The sequence below is a fragment of the Lepidochelys olivacea genome, assembly GCF_965140295.1.
Source record: "Lepidochelys olivacea isolate rLepOli2 genome assembly, chromosome: 4".
NCBI classification, from domain to species: domain Eukaryota; kingdom Metazoa; phylum Chordata; order Testudines; family Cheloniidae; genus Lepidochelys; species Lepidochelys olivacea.
The window spans coordinates 7,031,265-7,047,115 of NC_140414.1; the positions used below are offsets into that span (position 1 = coordinate 7,031,265).

A 15,851-nucleotide genomic window follows, 5' to 3' on the forward strand; every position below is an offset into this window, starting at 1 on the left:
GTTCCCTCTCATCAAAGCAAATGCAAAACTGGCTCGAGCCCCCACCCAGTGACCTGGGAAAATCTTACACACCCCCTGGGCGCCTCAAAGAGGCAATACTTCCCCTCTCGCAAGCACAGAGTCTTGGTGTAGTAGAGAATCTTTAATAACATGAGGTAAACAACATCAGCATTAAATTGGGGAAACACCACAACTAGTGTTCATTAACCAAACCATGAGCAAAGACCCACCCCAGAAAATTGGGCCACATCCTTTCCCTTGGGTTCTTGAGTCCCAGAACCCAAACGTCTCTTGAGTCCAGCAATCCACAAATCACCCAAAGTCCAAAAAGTCCAGCCCCAGAGTTCAAAAGTTCATCTGCAGAGTGTTACTCCCCAGTCTGGCTAAACTGTGCCTGTGTGTGGGGGAAAGAGGTAAGGGGCACCTTACGTGTCCTGAAGCTGACTGCCCCACAGGGCTCTGCTCCACCACGACCGGCTCCGCTCTGCACAGCTCGCCATCTCACGAACACTCCGCCAGCCTATCCGCGAACAGCACAGCTGCACTCTAGATCTTCCGGCTCCCCACTACTTGACACAGTGCTCAGTGATTTCATCTCATAGTAGTGGGAGCCTTAGTGCTGGTGCACCATAAGGCCAAAGTGAATGCAGCACAGTACCTGTAGCAAGATTCTTAATAGACCCAAAATTAGCTCTGACATTCCATAGTGGAGAGAGACAGAGGTGCAATTGGTGCTTAAGGCCCTCAAAAAGGGGCCCACACCACCAGGTACTAATACCTATCTCAAGTCTCTCTCAATTCACAGAGTTTTGGACCCCATGTCCCTTGCCTAGCGAGTGCTACTCAGTTGATGGTGAGTCCCTCCATCATAACAAAAGGCCAAGTACAGTTCCAAGCACAGTTCCCATAATCAGGATAATAACAATTTATTCTTCCTGCCCCAATAACAGAGACACTGGGGATCCCACAACAGCCAAAGTGACCATTTGGGCAGTTATGGCCTCATTCTAGGCGGGGTGGGTGTGCCTATGCAAATGAGATCAGCCCCTGAAGTTCTTTTCCACAACTTGCCACACCTCACCACCAGATGTCAGGGTGGAGCTCATCCTGACTCTGCTTACATATGGTAACACCCATTGTTTCATGTTCTCTGTATATAGAATCTTTTTGTAGGGTGGGGCCCAAAACTGGACACAGTACTCCAGATGAGGCCTCACCAATGCCGAATAGAGGGGAATGATCATGTCCCTCTGCCTCCATTGCTCCTACTTTTACAGCCAAAAATGCCGTTAGTCTTCTTGGCAACAAGGGCGCACTGTTGACTCATATCTAGCTTCTCATCCACTGTAACCCCTAAGTTCTTTTCTGCAGAACTGCTGCCTAGCCATTCGGTCCCTAGTCTGTAGCGATGCATGGGATTCTTCCATTCTAAGTGCAGGACTCTGCACTTGTCCTTGTTGAACCTAATCAGATTTCTTTTGGATCAATCCTCTAATTTGTCTAGGTCCCTCTGTATCCTATCCCTACCCTCCAGCGTATCTACCACTCCTCCCAGTTTAGTGTCATCTGCAAACTTGCTGAGGGTGCAATCCACACCATCCTCCAGATCACTTATGAAGATATTGAACAAAATCAGCCCCAGGACCGACCCTTGGGGCATTCCACTTGATACCGGCTGCCAACTAGACATGGAGCCATTGATCACTACCCGCTGAGCCCGACGATTTAGCCAGCTTTCTGTCCACCTTGTAGTCCATTCATCTGGCCCATACTTCTTTAACTTGCTGGCAAGAATACTGTGGGAGACCGTGTCAAAAGCTTTGCTAAAGTCAAGGAACAACACGTCCACTGCTTCCCCTCATCCACAGAGCCAGTTATCTCCTCATAGAAGGCAATTAGATTAGTCAGGCATGACTTGCCCTTGGTGAATCCATGCTGACTGTTCCTGATCACCTTCCTCTCCTCCAAGTGCTTCAGAATGGATTCCTTGAGTATCTGCTCCATGATTTTTCCTGGGACCGAGGTGAGGCTGATTGGCCTGTAGTTCCCCGGATCCTCCTTCTTCCCTTTTTTAAAGATGGGCACTACATTAGCCTTTTTCCAGTAATCCGGGACCTCCCCTGATCGCCATGAATTTTCAAAGATAATGACCAATGGCTCTGCAATCACATCAGCCAACTCCCTCAGCACCCTTGGATGCATTAGGTCTGGACCCATAGGCTTGTGCATGTCCAGATTTTCTAAATAGTCCTGAACCTATTCTTTCACCACTGAGGGCTGCTCACCTGCTCCCCATGCTGTGTTGCCCAGTGCAGCAGTCTGGGAGTTCCCCTTGTCTGTGAAGACGGAGGCAAAAAAATGCATTGAGTACTTCAGCTTTTTCCGCATCATCTGTCAGTATGTTGCCTCCTCCATTCAGTAAGGGTCCCACACTTTTCCTGACCTCCTTCTTGTTGCTAACATACCTGTAAAAACCCTTTTTCTTACCCTTCACATCCCTTGCTAGCTGCAACTCCAATTGTGCTTTGGCCTTCCTGATTACACCCCTGCATGCTCTAGCAATATCTTTATACTCCTCTGTCCAAATTTCCACTTCTTGTAAGATTTCTTCTTCTTCAAGAGGTGTCCCCATGGGTGTGCTCCTGCGCTGTTGTTCAGAGATTTTTACAGCAGTATCTGTATCGGCCGCACATGCGCAGAGCCTGCCTCACATACCAGCTTGTCTTAATAGTGGGCATGTCCGACTGAACTCAGTTCCTTCTCTACCGTTCCCTGCCAGAGTCAGACCTACCACAGACTCGTTAAAACTTTTTCGCTTACGCATTCTACATCCTTTTTCCCCTTAGTTTAGCACTCTAGTTACTAGATAAGTTCATCCCTTAAAAAAAAAAAATTGTTCCCGCCAACGCTAATATGCCTGGTTCCCCAGGATTTAACCGGTGCACTACATGCAGGGACGCCGTTCCTATCTCGGATGGTCACTCCCGGTATATAAAATGTCTGGGGGAGTCCCACATTCCTCAAAAATGTGCCCATTGTTCCAAATATAAATCCAGGGCACGTAAAGACAGAGAACTCCGCCTGAAAATGATTCTTGGGCAGAAGTCACTCGGACCTGCTTCTGACCCAGGTACGGGCTCCTCAGTGAACCACAGCCCTCCCGCCTCCAAAAATGATAAATAACGAAAACGCCTGCCTCCCTCACCCAGAAGGGACACATTGCAAGCAGAAATGCTGCTGAGCAGGTCTATTTCTTCTATGCAGACCTTCCCCCGGCATCGCGCTAATCCCGCCTGTGGCTGCGGTGACAGCACAAGCTCCCGGTGCCAAGGCTTCAGGCTTCAAGTTGCCTGCCTCTCTCATGGCACCGTCCGGCACTGCAGTGGACATGGTGCCAGCACAGAGGACCTTGCCGGAACAGACCCGGGCTGCGCTAACCTTCCTGGCATCACCGACCTCCGCACGCAGGATGAGGCTATACTGCCTCCCCCACCAACACTGTCGGATGATTTCTTAAAATTTCAAGACCTCTTCAAAAGAGCCACCAATGAGTTGAGGATTAATCTGGAGGAAGTTTTCTGAAAACCAACGTAAGTTGACTGACATCCTGCAACTTTCCTCAACATCCAAGATTGCCTTACCTATAAATCCAGCCATTATGGATCCTGCCAAAACCATATGGCAGACACCGGCTAGTAGCACAACTAACTACCTGTAAGCAAGCTAACTGGAAACATTTTATTCCTTCCAAAGAGTCTGAGTTCCTTTTTACTCACCCAGCGCCAAACTCACTGGTAGTAGAGGTAGCTAACCAAAAGAACAAACACCAGTTCCCAGGTCTACCCCAACTGATAAAGACAGTAAAAGGCTGGACCTGCTTGGTCGTAAAGTGTATGCTTTGTCCACAGTACAATTCCGGATATCTAATTATGCGGCCATTCTGGCAAAACATGACCACAGAAATTATGAGAATCTCATGGACTTTAATGATGACATTCCAAAGGGGGTGGGGAACACCATCAGTTTAAAACCATAGTCTCTGACGGACAAATCATCTCCCATACCACATTACAAGCTGCACTTGATGTTGCTAAGACAGCTGCGAGGTCCACTGCTACAGCAGTCGTGATGCATCAAACTTCATGGCTTTTATCGTCTTCTTTTCCTTGTGAGGTTCAGAATACCATAGAAGATCTCCCTTTTGATGGTGAAAAACTATTTGCCAGTAACACCAGCGATGTGCTTCACTCCATGAAGGACTCGAGAGCGACATTACGGTCTCTCGGTATCCAAATCCCTGTAAATAGGAGGAGACAATGTAGATACCAACCTTATCAACATCCATGCTACCCAGCGTATACTCAACAAAGTCATAGACCACATGAACAACAATGTCCGTGACCAAGAGGTCAACGTCGCCGCACCAGTTCATTGGCTCCATGTCAACCCCTTTCCGCTAATAAGCAAATTTGAAGATGTAACTGACGGTATAGAAAACATCATCCCTAATTCAGTGCCCATCCCCCCCCGCCCCCGTCCCTTTTCAGGGACCCCTCTCACAAACAACTGCTCCCCCAAGAGGTGCATCACCTCCTCCAAATAGGAGCACTACAGCCAGCGCCTGACCAACACAGAGGAAAAGGGTTTTACGCCCATTACTTCTTAACACACAAGAAAACTGGGGGATGGTGACCCATTCTCGACCTCAGATGTCTCGATAAATTCGTTAAATAAAATTTAAAAAAAAATGGTGACTCTTGCAACCATAATTCCAGCACTGGAGCGGGGAGATTGGGTTTTCAGCCCTCGACCTTCAGGATGCTTATGTTCTTGTGACCATACACCAAGCCCACAGTCGTTTTATTCGCTTCGTTCTGGGCTCACAACACTACCAGTATGGGGTCCTACCTTTCAGCCTCTCAACTGCACCTCATGTCTTTTCCAAACTCCTTGCAGTCATAACAGCTCATCTCAGAAGGCAGAGAATCATAATTTTTACTTACCTCGACAACTGCCTTTCAAAGCCCAGGACCTTCCAAGAAGCCATTCAGTCCACACAACGGACAGTCCAGTGTTTCCATGCTCTTGGCCTGCGAATGAACAAAGAAAATCTTCACTCACTCCCACCCAACAACTGGAGTTCATAGCAGCACATTTCGACTCACACAAAAGAATAGCATCTCTCCCATGCCACCTTTTTAACACTATCAACCGTTTCATTCCCAAGCTGTGCAACAGTCCACAAGTGGCTGCACGAGCTTGCCTACAACTCCAAGGTCACATGGCTTCTTGCACTTTTGTAGTCAGGAACGCTCGCATCTTTATGAGGTATTTCCAAAGCTGGATTCCACTTTCTACAGACCAAATGTCCATGGTCTGAACAAACTTTTATACATACCTCCCAGAGTCTAGGACTCCCTCCACTGGTGGACATTGCTTCACAATCTTTGCTACGGGTCCCCATTCTGCAGGACATCCCATTTTCTACATGCACCACCTGCCTTTATAACTGGACAAGATTTACACACTGGTGGGCTGTCACAAACACCGCTCCTTTTTTTCTGTGCCTCTCCTACTAATCCTTGACTATCTATTAGAGATTAAATTCTCTGGACTCTCCCTGAGTCCCATCAAACTCCATGTGGCCACAATTACAATGTTCTATGATGTCATTGACGATAAGACTATCTTTGCTCATCCCATTACTAAGCAATTCCTTAAGGGACCCTAAACCTATACCCAGACATCAAACCGCCTAATCCATCTTGGGACCTCCCCTTAGTCTTAACATGCCTAACCCAAAACCATTTGAACCATTAGCCACATGTTCCCTCCTACATCTCTCTATGAAAACTGCATTTCTGGTAGTGATTGCCTGTGTGAGACGCACAGGAGAAATTGCAGCACTCATGGTAGATCCGCCATGCACCATATTTTTAAGGACAAAGTCACCCTACGCTTACTCCCTGAAATTCTCCGAAGGTGCACTCATTTTTCCATGTCAATGAGCCTATCCATCTCCCTACCTTTTCCAAACAACATGCGAATTCCTTTGAATCTACGATGCACACTTTGGACATGCACAGAGCTTTGTCCTTCTACTTCGACAGGACTAAAACCTTTAGGCATTCCGACAAGCTATTCATCCCCATTGCAAAATGCTCTAAGGGCTCATTTATCTCTAACTACTGACTTTCCAACTGGTCACAGGGACACCTCTCGAAGAAGAAGAGGAGGTTACTTCTTCTGATGTTCTGATGAGTGTCCCCGTGGCTGCTCCATTCCCCACTCTCCTCCCCTCTACTTTGGAGCTGGGGTAGCCTCCGTTGTAGAGAAGGAACGGAGGAGTTCGGCCACGCATGCGCACTATTGAGACAAGACTGGGATATGAGGCAGGCTCCACACATGCGCGGCCTATACAGGTACTGCTGTAAAAATCTCCGAACAATGGCGCAGGGGCACACCAACACCTACAGCGGAGAACCCACAGGGACACCCATCTCAACGAATGTCCGTTACTGCACAGGCGAGTAACCTCCTCTTTTTGAGTTTGAGCTCACCGAAGATTTCACTGTTAAGCGAAGCTGGTTGCCTGCCATATTGGCTATTCTTTCTGCACTTCGGGATGGTTTGTTCCTGCACCCTCAGTAAGGCTTCTTTAAAACACAGCCAGCTCTCCTGGACTCCTTTTCCCCCTCATATTAGCCTCCCAGGGGATCCTGCCCATCAGTTCCCTGAGGGAGTGAAAGTCTGCTTTTCTCAAGTCCAGGGTCCGTATTCTGCTACTCTCCTTTCTTCCTTTTGTCAGGATCCTGAACTCAACCATCTCATGGTCACTGCTGCCTAGGTTGCCACCCACTTCTCCTTCCCCTACCAATTCTTCCCTGGTTGTGAGCAGCAGGTCAAGGGGAGCACGGCCCCTAGTCTGTTGCTCCAGCACTTGTACCAGGAAGTTGTCCCCAACACTCTCCAAAAACTTCCTGGATTGTCTGTGAGGTGCTGTGAGGCATCTCTCTCAGCAGATGTCAGGGTGATTGAAGTCCCCCATGAGAACCAGGGCCTGTGATCCAGAAACATCTGTTAGTTGTCTGAAGAAAGCCTCGTCTACCTCATCCTTCTGATCCAGTGGTCTATAGCACATGCCCACCATGACATCACCCTTGTTGCTCTAGCCTCAAAACTTAACCCAAAGACTCTCAACAGGCTTTTCTCCAGTTTCAAACTGAAGCTCTGAGCAGTCCTACTGCTCTCTTACATACAATGCAACTCCTGCACCTTTTCTCCCCTGCTTGTCCTTCCTAAACAATTTATACCCATCCATGACAGCACTCCAGTCATGTGAGTTACCCCACCAAGTCTCTGTTATTCCAATCACATCATAGTTCCTTGACTGTGCCAGTACTTCCAATTCTTCCTGCTTGTTTCCCAGGCTTCTTGCGTTTGTGTACATGCACCTAAGATAACTAGCTGATGGCCCTGCTTTCTCGGTACGAATCAGGAGCCTTCCCATCTTGTACCCTCCTCCTTGTGTTTCCTCCCGGTATCCCACTCCCCCACTTACCTCTAGGCTTAGGTAACCATCCCCTGGCGAACCTAGTTTAAAGCCCTCCTAGAACCATAGAATCATAGAATATGAGGGTTGGAAGGAACCCCAGAAGGTCATCTAGTCCAACCCCCTGCTCGAAGCAGGACCAATTCCCAGTTAAATCATCCCAGCCAGGGCTTTGTCAAGCCTGACCTTAAAAACCTCTAAGGAAGGAGATTCTACCACCTCCCTAGGTAACGCATTCCAGTGTTTCACCACCCTCATAGTGAAAAAGTTTTTCCTAATAACCAATCTAAACCTCCCCCCCCTGCAACTTGAGACCATTACTCCTCGTTCTGTCATCTGCTACCATTGAGAACAGTCTAGAGCCATCCTCTTTGGAACCCCCTTTCAGGTAGTTGAAAGCAGCTATCAAATCCCCCCTCATTCTTCTCTTCTGCAGACTAAACAATCCCAGCTCCCTCAGCCTCTCCTCATAAGTCATGTGTTCTAGACCCCTAATCATTTTTGTTGCCCTTCGCTGGACTCTCTCCAATTTATCCACATCCTTCTTGTAGTGTGGGGCCCAAAACTGGACACAGTACTCCAGATGAGGCCTCACCAATGTCGAATAGAGGGGAACGATCACGTCCCTCGATCTGCTCGCTATACCCCTACTTATACATCCCAAAATGCCATTGGCCTTCTTGGCAACAAGGGCACACTGCTGACTCATATCCAGCTTCTCATCCACTGTCACCCCTAGGTCCTTTTCTGCAGAACTGCTGCCTAGCCATTCGGCCCCTAGTCTGTAGCGGTGCATTGGATTCTTCCGTCCTAAGTGCAGGACCCTGCACTTATCCTTATTGAACGTCATCAGATTTCTTTTGGCCCAATCCTCCAATTTGTCTAGGTCCTTCTGTATCCTATCCCTACCCTCCAGCGTATCTACCACTCCTCCCAGTTTAGTATCATCCGCAAATTTGCTGAGAGTGCAATCTACACCATCCTCCAGATCATTTATGAAGATATTAAACAAAACCAGCCCCAGGACCGACCCCTGGGGCACTCCACTTGACACCGGCTGCCAACTAGACATGGAGCCATTGATCACTACCCGTTGAGCCCGACAATCTAGCCAGCTTTCTACCCACCTTATAGTGCATTCATCCAGCCCATACTTCGTTAACTTGCTGACAAGAATACTGTGGGAGACCGTGTCAAAAGCTTTGCTAAAGTCAAGAAACAATACATCCACTGCTTTCCCCTCATCCACAGAGCCAGTTGTCTCGTCATTGAAGGCAATTAGATTAGTCAGGCATGACCTTCCCTTGGTGAATCCATGCTGGCTGTTCCTGATCACTTTCCTCTCATGCAAGTGCTTCAGGATTGATTCTTTGAGGACCTGCTCCATGATTTTTCCAGGGACTGAGGTGAGGCTGACTGGCCTGTAGTTCCCAGGATCCTCCTTCTTCCCTTTTTTAAAGATTGGCACTACATTAGCTTTTTTCCAGTCATCCGGGACTTCCCCCGTTCGCCACAAGTTTTCAAAGATAATGGCCAATGGCTCTGCAATCACAGCCGCCAATTCCTTCAGCACTCTCGGATGCAACTCGTCCGGCCCCATGGACTTGTGCATGTCCAGCTTTTCTAAATAGTCCCTAACCACCTCTCTCTCCACAGAGGGCTGGCCATCTCTTCCCAATTTTGTGATGCCCAGTGCAGCAGCCTGGGAGCTGACCTTGTTAGTGAAGACAGAGGCAAAAAAAGCATTGAGTACATTAGCTTTTCCCACATCCTCTGTCACTAGGTTGCCTCCCTCATTCAGTAAGGGGCCCACACTTTCCTTGGCTCCTCACTAGGTTAGCAAGCCAGTCTGCAAAAATGCTCTTCCCTCTCTTCGTTAGGTGGATAACATCTCTTCCTAGCAATCCTCTTTCCCGGAACAGCATCCCACAGCCGAAAAATCCAAAACCCTCTCTCCGACACTGCCTGTGTAACCACAAATTCTCCTCCACAATTTGACAGTCCCTACCTGGGCCTTTTCCCTCAACAGGGAGGATGGATGAGAACACGACTTGTGCCTCAAACTCCTTTATCCTTCTTCCCAGAGCCACGTAGTCTGCAGTGATCCGCTCAAGGTCATTCTTGGCAGTATCACTGGTGCCCACGTGGAGAAGCAGGAAGGGGTAGCGGTCCGAGGGCTTGATCTGTGTTGGCAGATGCTCCGTCACATCCTGGATTCTAGCTCCAGGCAAGCAGCATACTTCTCCGTTCCCCCTTAGGAGGGAGTCCCCGACCACCACCACCTGTCTCCTCCTCCTAGGAGTGGTGATCATGGAATCCCCATCCCTAGGACAGTGCATCCCATGCCTTCCGGCCGATGGGGGTCTCCTTCTGATACCTTCCCTCAGAGGGCTCTTCCAAATCCTTCTCTGCAGTAGTATCTGTGGAGAGAACCTCAACACAGTTTCGCACCTCTGTCTGCATTGGGGGTACATGGGTTCTCCTCTTTCTTCTTCTGGAGGTCACCTGCTGCCAATACTCTTCCCCATTCTGCACCGCACTTTCTGATTCTTCAGCATGTTTTGCTTCTAGAACCAAACACTGACTTCTATCCAGAACATCTTCATATTCTCTGATGGAATGCAGGGTTGATACCTGGTTCTCTAGTCCTCTAACCTTCTCTTCCAATATGCAGACCAGCGTGCACTTCTACAGACAAAGTCGCTTCTGTCCTCTGGGAGAAAGACAAACATGGCACAATCTGAGCAGGTCACAACAGCTGATCGCTCACTATCCATGTCTTCCTTCTAAAAGGCTCCTCAGATGTTGTATGATTAACTTTCCAGTGTGTTTTTGTGTAGACATGTCCTAACTCCCCCAGGGAATCAACCACAGAGCCAGGGCCTCTGCTGGGTACTTGGGGAGGTAGATACCCCACTCTGCTCACCATTTTCTTCGTTAGTGCCTAGTACTCTTTAGGCCATGCAGCATGCTCCAGTCTTATTGGTTTTATTTTCTGCAGAATCTTGGCTGCAGGACACAAAACTGTTCTCAGGTTCTGTCACTGGCTGTGCCCATCCTGGCAGTTCCAAGAGGACCCCATCCCTCCCTTGCACCTTTTTTTGGTCTGGCAGGGAGAGTTAACGGGACATTAGTCACCAGCTGATGAGTGTGAGAGAGGAGAGAGTGCAGGAGCCCCTACAGCAGAGTATGCCACAGCCCTATAGTGAGAACACACTCCTGGGAGGTAGGACTGGGAACCCTGTTCAAATCCTTTCGTCCCTCTTCCGGGGAGGAGGGAATTGGGCCTGGGTCGTCCATATCCTAGCTGGGTGCTCTACCCACTGGGCACCTGCCAGCTGTTGCTCAGGGCCCAGTCCAGTGGGCGCCCTGTAAGCACACCTACGGAATTGGGCGAGCTAGGCAGCTGAATGCCTATTTCCCCTGGTTTGCGAATCACTCTGGGGCTTTTAGGTGGGAGAGGGACATCCAGACACCTGCAGGGAGGCAGCAGCATGCATGCCCAGAGGCAGACATTTCAGTGCTTAGGGCCTTTTGAAAACCTGGGTGCTGAGTGAGTTTAGAAACCACTAGGGCTGGGTAGGAGTTTTATGGATTGTAGTGGGGGGCGCCTAGGTAGCTTTGTGGATTCCCCCTACCAACCCTAATGTGGCTGGGGGAGGATTTCCTCAGTGCAGGCATCATAAAGCCATTCTATGAGGGCCACCCTCACAAACCCTGGCATGGTGAACGAGCTTGGGGCAGGGCTGGGCTTCCAGGCAAAGATGTGGCCTGTAGGGCAGCCTGCAGAGGCTGCCATAGCTTATGCAGGTCCTGTCTGCATTATGTCACAGGTCTCTCCAGCTCCTGGAGCAACCCATGCTCTGGGGTGCCCGGGTGGTTTCAAGCCACCTTTCCCTCTGGAACCTGTGAGTTCTGTGCTACACCTTTTAGAGACAGAGCCCAGAATCTCATCCGTGCTCTCCTGAGATCTCCAGCACAGCTCTCTAGAGTCGAGGGCTTTGGATAGTGTAAATAAGCTTCAGTAAATATCGGAGCGGTTGGATGCTTAGATGAACACCACCCACCTTCTGATCACCCAGCTAGACTCCTATCCTGGTGGGTTAGACAGGAAATGTTGCAAGGGAATCTCTAGGCATTTGAATAAGTCTTGACAGGATATCCATATTTTACATTTGTGTCAGTCCAAAAATCCCCAATGCTCAGAGCATTTCATTTGCTTTATTCCAATTCCTTCTACTGAGAATATTTAACTTTGCCTCATTTGAATACAGTTGTACCCGAAGGTCTGAAACTCACATTTAGCCTTGGCAAGATGGAATGTGTATTAGCCAAAGACCATTTCCTCCAGTACATTATTAAAATACAGAGACATGAAGTTGCTAATTATTCACAGGGCATTTTAGTGGGTTGGGTGTCTTATTAGTGAGCTTCTAATAGGAGTGCTGAGTCACTGGGAGAAAATTGCAGAGCTATTTGCATATCTTCTAAAAGGGATCTCTTTGTTAACACCAGGTTGCTGATTAATAAACATGGAAGATAATAAAGATCCTAGTGTGGGGCCTCTGGGAGCGATATGTATTTAGAAGTTCAGCTCCTATTGAGAGGGGACTGCTTCTGCCTTCTGGTTAGTGAAATAACCTTCTGATGTGTATAAAAAGATCTTCTACACTTTCCACAGTATGCATCCGATGAAGTGAGCTGTAGCTCACGAAAGCTTATGCTCAAATAAATTGGTTAGTCTCTAAGGTGCCACAAGTACTCCTTTTCTTTTTGAGAATACAGACTAACACAGCTGTTAACTCTGAAATCTTCTGATGTAATCAGTTAAGGCAAAATTCCACCATTGGAAGTGCTCATGTGTCTCCCTCTTGCAGATAATAGGAGCCACATGCAAGCATCTGATTTCAGAATTTGGCCCTTAGGGCGGAGAGGCATGAGGTATGTAGTCTGATACTGCAAGATAAGCCGACACTGGTGTTATCAGGAGTTATGGAGTAACCACCATTGCTTCCAGCAGGCCTGCCAAATTAAATAAGCAACTGAAAATAACTCCAGCCATGCTTTGGCTGGCTCACAGTCCGACGGCCAGATCGGACTCCTGGCACTCACCTCACCCCACGCGGAAGGTTAGCTACAAGAAGTCTCTCGGTTCTCTGACTCAGTCTCCTGCTTTAATGAGCCCATATTCCTCTGGGAAATCATCCTAGGGTTTAAAGATTAGATTGCGAGCTCCTTGGAGCAGAGAATGTTTGGAAAGTGGCTGGCCATCAATAAATAAGGAGAGGTTTGAAATGAGTACAAATGTTGGAGGTGTTGCTGGGAAATGTTGAATTCATGAACGAGTAAGAGGGTGTAAACTGAAATAATCTCACATCGCGTGTGAGCACCAAGCTTCCGGACAGAGACATAACTGCTGCTGACCACATCCTTAAGAGAGAGGGTTGAATACTGGGGATAAAATAGATCAAATAAGTTATACTATGTCTTGTTCCATTATCCATCAAACAGACTTTGATCAGCTCTGGAGCAGGTTCTCTGAGAAGCGGTGCTGAGAGGGGAGCTCTCTTGCTGTCCCACTTGGCTGACTGAGGTCTTTTTTCCAATGATGAGTCAGACTGCTAATCAGCCATGCCATGGCAGCAGCAGCAGAGTTAGGTCTCCTCTAGAAAGGCAGCCAAAAGGGGAGGAAGGCGTGGGTCCCTGACCCCCAGAATGGGACTGACATGCAATGGGGAAGCAGGCTGCATCTCATAAAGAGGGGTTGGTACACTCACTGCGTGGAAGAATCCTAAGGACACATGGTCTGGGTTTTAACCAGGCCTCAACTTTATTAGTCAAATTACATCCAAAGTCCCTGTTGGGGGGCAGCCCAGCAGAGTCACCTGCGCCCCACTGATCTGTTGCCGGTTCTGGAAGTGCTCCCACCACAGGGGGAGCCAATCGTCACACTAGGAGGTTCTCTGGGCACCACCTGTTTGCTAACATCCCTCCCCCTTTCAGGGGCTGAAGCAAGAGTGATAAACAATTAAATCAACTCCTTGCATACAATATTATTGTCTTATAAGAGTGCACAGAGTGAGGTCTTTTCTGAAAGCTAATGCATCCGATGAAGTGAGCTGGAGCTCACGAAAGCTTATGCTCAAATAAATTGGTTAGTCTCTAAGGTGCCACAAGTCCTCCTTTTCTTTTTGCAGATACAGACTAACACAGCTGCTACTCTGAAACTCTGGTGATGAATATTCTTGTGAAATGTCTATATTAACACCATGTAAGGAATTATGGAGACTCGTTAATATTAGGCTGTCCGGTCTACATGGACTGTAAGGAATGTCACAGCTCTCTATCAGTCTGCTATGTAAATGAAGCATGGTGGAATCAGAAACAACAGAAGCCCCAGAATGATGGCGTCTCATAGGCTTCATGCTGCTTGTTAGCGAAGGGAGAATTTCCTTTAGGCCATCTGGTGGGACTTTTTGGAGCAGGGGTATCTAAGCTCTATCTCTGTTCTCTCCATGAAGTGTCAAGCAGCCATGCTGTGCAGCTGAATGATAATTGTGAAGTATTTAGAGGTCATAAATTATTTTACAGTGTATGCAGAGATCCCTTTACCCACCACTGACATGCAGCCACCTTGGGAGATAATATAACAGCTGTTTAATTACTCAAAAGGTAAAACATGACAACTCATCCAAGAGAAACTGGGAAGATTTTAGCAAGAGAATGCAGAAGAGTCTTGAGTTCTTCCTTTCCAGCTCTTCACTGTGCTATCCTTGGGTGAGTTATTGAAACTCTCTTTGCTTGGCTTTATTCTCAGAGTCTGGGTGACTTCTTGCTTCTGGTGGGACTGGAAATGCTGGCAGGACATCCTGTCCTAAGGTATTGGGGCCCCTTTGCAGGCTCGAAGCCAGAGGTGCAGCAGGACATGACAAATATTGGGGAAAGGAAAGATTCCCAAGCATTTTAGACCCTTTGAAAAGGTTTCCATATGGAGAAGGCCAATAGCGCTGACTAGAGACTGAGACTAAAAACTATAGACTAGGGCTGTCGATTAATCACAGGTAAGTCACGTGATTAACTCAAAAAATTAATCGCGATTAAAAAATTTTAATTGCGATGAATCGCATTTTTAATTGCACTGTTAAACAATAGAATACCAATTGAAATTTATTAAATATTTTGGATGTTTTTCTACATTTTCGTATATATTGTATTCTGTATTGTAACTGAAATCAGAAAGTATATTATTTTTTATTATAAATATTTGCACTGTAAAAATGATAAAAGAAATAGTATTTTTCAGTTCACCTCATACAAGTACTGTAGTGCAATCATAGAATCATAGAAGATTAGGGTTGGAAAGGACCTCAGGAGGTCGTTTAGTCCAACCCCCTGCTCAAAGCAGGACCAACCTCAACTAAATCATCCCAGGCAGTCAAACCAGGGCTTAAAAACCTTTAAGGAAGGAGATTCCACCACCTCCGTAGGTAACCCATTCAAGTGCTTCACCACTCTCCTAGTGAAATAGTTTTTTCCTAATATCCAGCCTAGACCTCCCCCACTGCAACTCGAGACCATTGCTCCTTGTTCTGTCATCTGCCACCACCGAGAACAGCCGAGCGCCATCCTCTTTGGAACCCCCCTTTAGGTAGTTGAGGGCTGCTATCAAATCCGCCCTCACTCTTCTCTTCTGCAGACTAAATAAGTCCAATTCCCTCAGCCTCTCGTCATAAGTCTTGTGTCCCAGCCCCCTAATCATTTTTGTTGCGCTCCGCTGGACTCTCTCCAATTTGTCCACATCCTTTCTGTAGTGGGGGGCCCAAAACTAGACGCAATACTCAAGATGAGGCCTCACCAGTGCCGAAGAGAGGGGAAGAATCACTTCCCTCAATCTGCTGGCAATGCTCCTACTAATGCAGCCCAATATGCCATTAGCCTTCTTGGCAACAAGGGCACATTGTTGACTCATATCCAGATTCTCATCTACTGTAATCCCCAGGTCCTTTTCTGCAGAACTGTTGTTCAGCCAGTCGTTCCCCAGCCTGTAGCAGTACATGGGATTCTTTCATCCTAAGTGCAGGACTCTGCACTTGTCCTTGTTGAACCTCATCAGATTTCTTTTGGCCCACTCCTCCAATTTGTCTAGGTCACTCTGGACCCTATCCCTACCCTCCAGCGTATCTACCTCTCCCCCCAGTTTAGTGTCATCCACAAACTTGCTGAGGGTACAATCCATCCCGTCATCCAGATAATCAATCACAGCATCATAGAATATCATGGTTCGAAGGAACCTCAAGAG

General features: G+C 47.7%; 1 long non-coding RNA gene across 1 annotated transcript in view; it reads right to left on the reverse strand.

Moving 5' to 3' along the window:
- Window positions 1–4,047: 4,047 nt before the first annotated feature.
- Window positions 4,048–15,851, reverse strand: part of LOC311519989 — a 39,752-nt gene continuing 27,948 nt past the window's right edge. The window contains exons 2-3 of the long non-coding RNA XR_014711438.1: window positions 5,004–5,090; window positions 4,048–4,297 (exon numbers count right to left, since the gene is read on the reverse strand). This is a non-coding gene — a long non-coding RNA (uncharacterized lncRNA). The remainder of the gene's footprint in view (window positions 4,298–5,003; window positions 5,091–15,851) is intronic.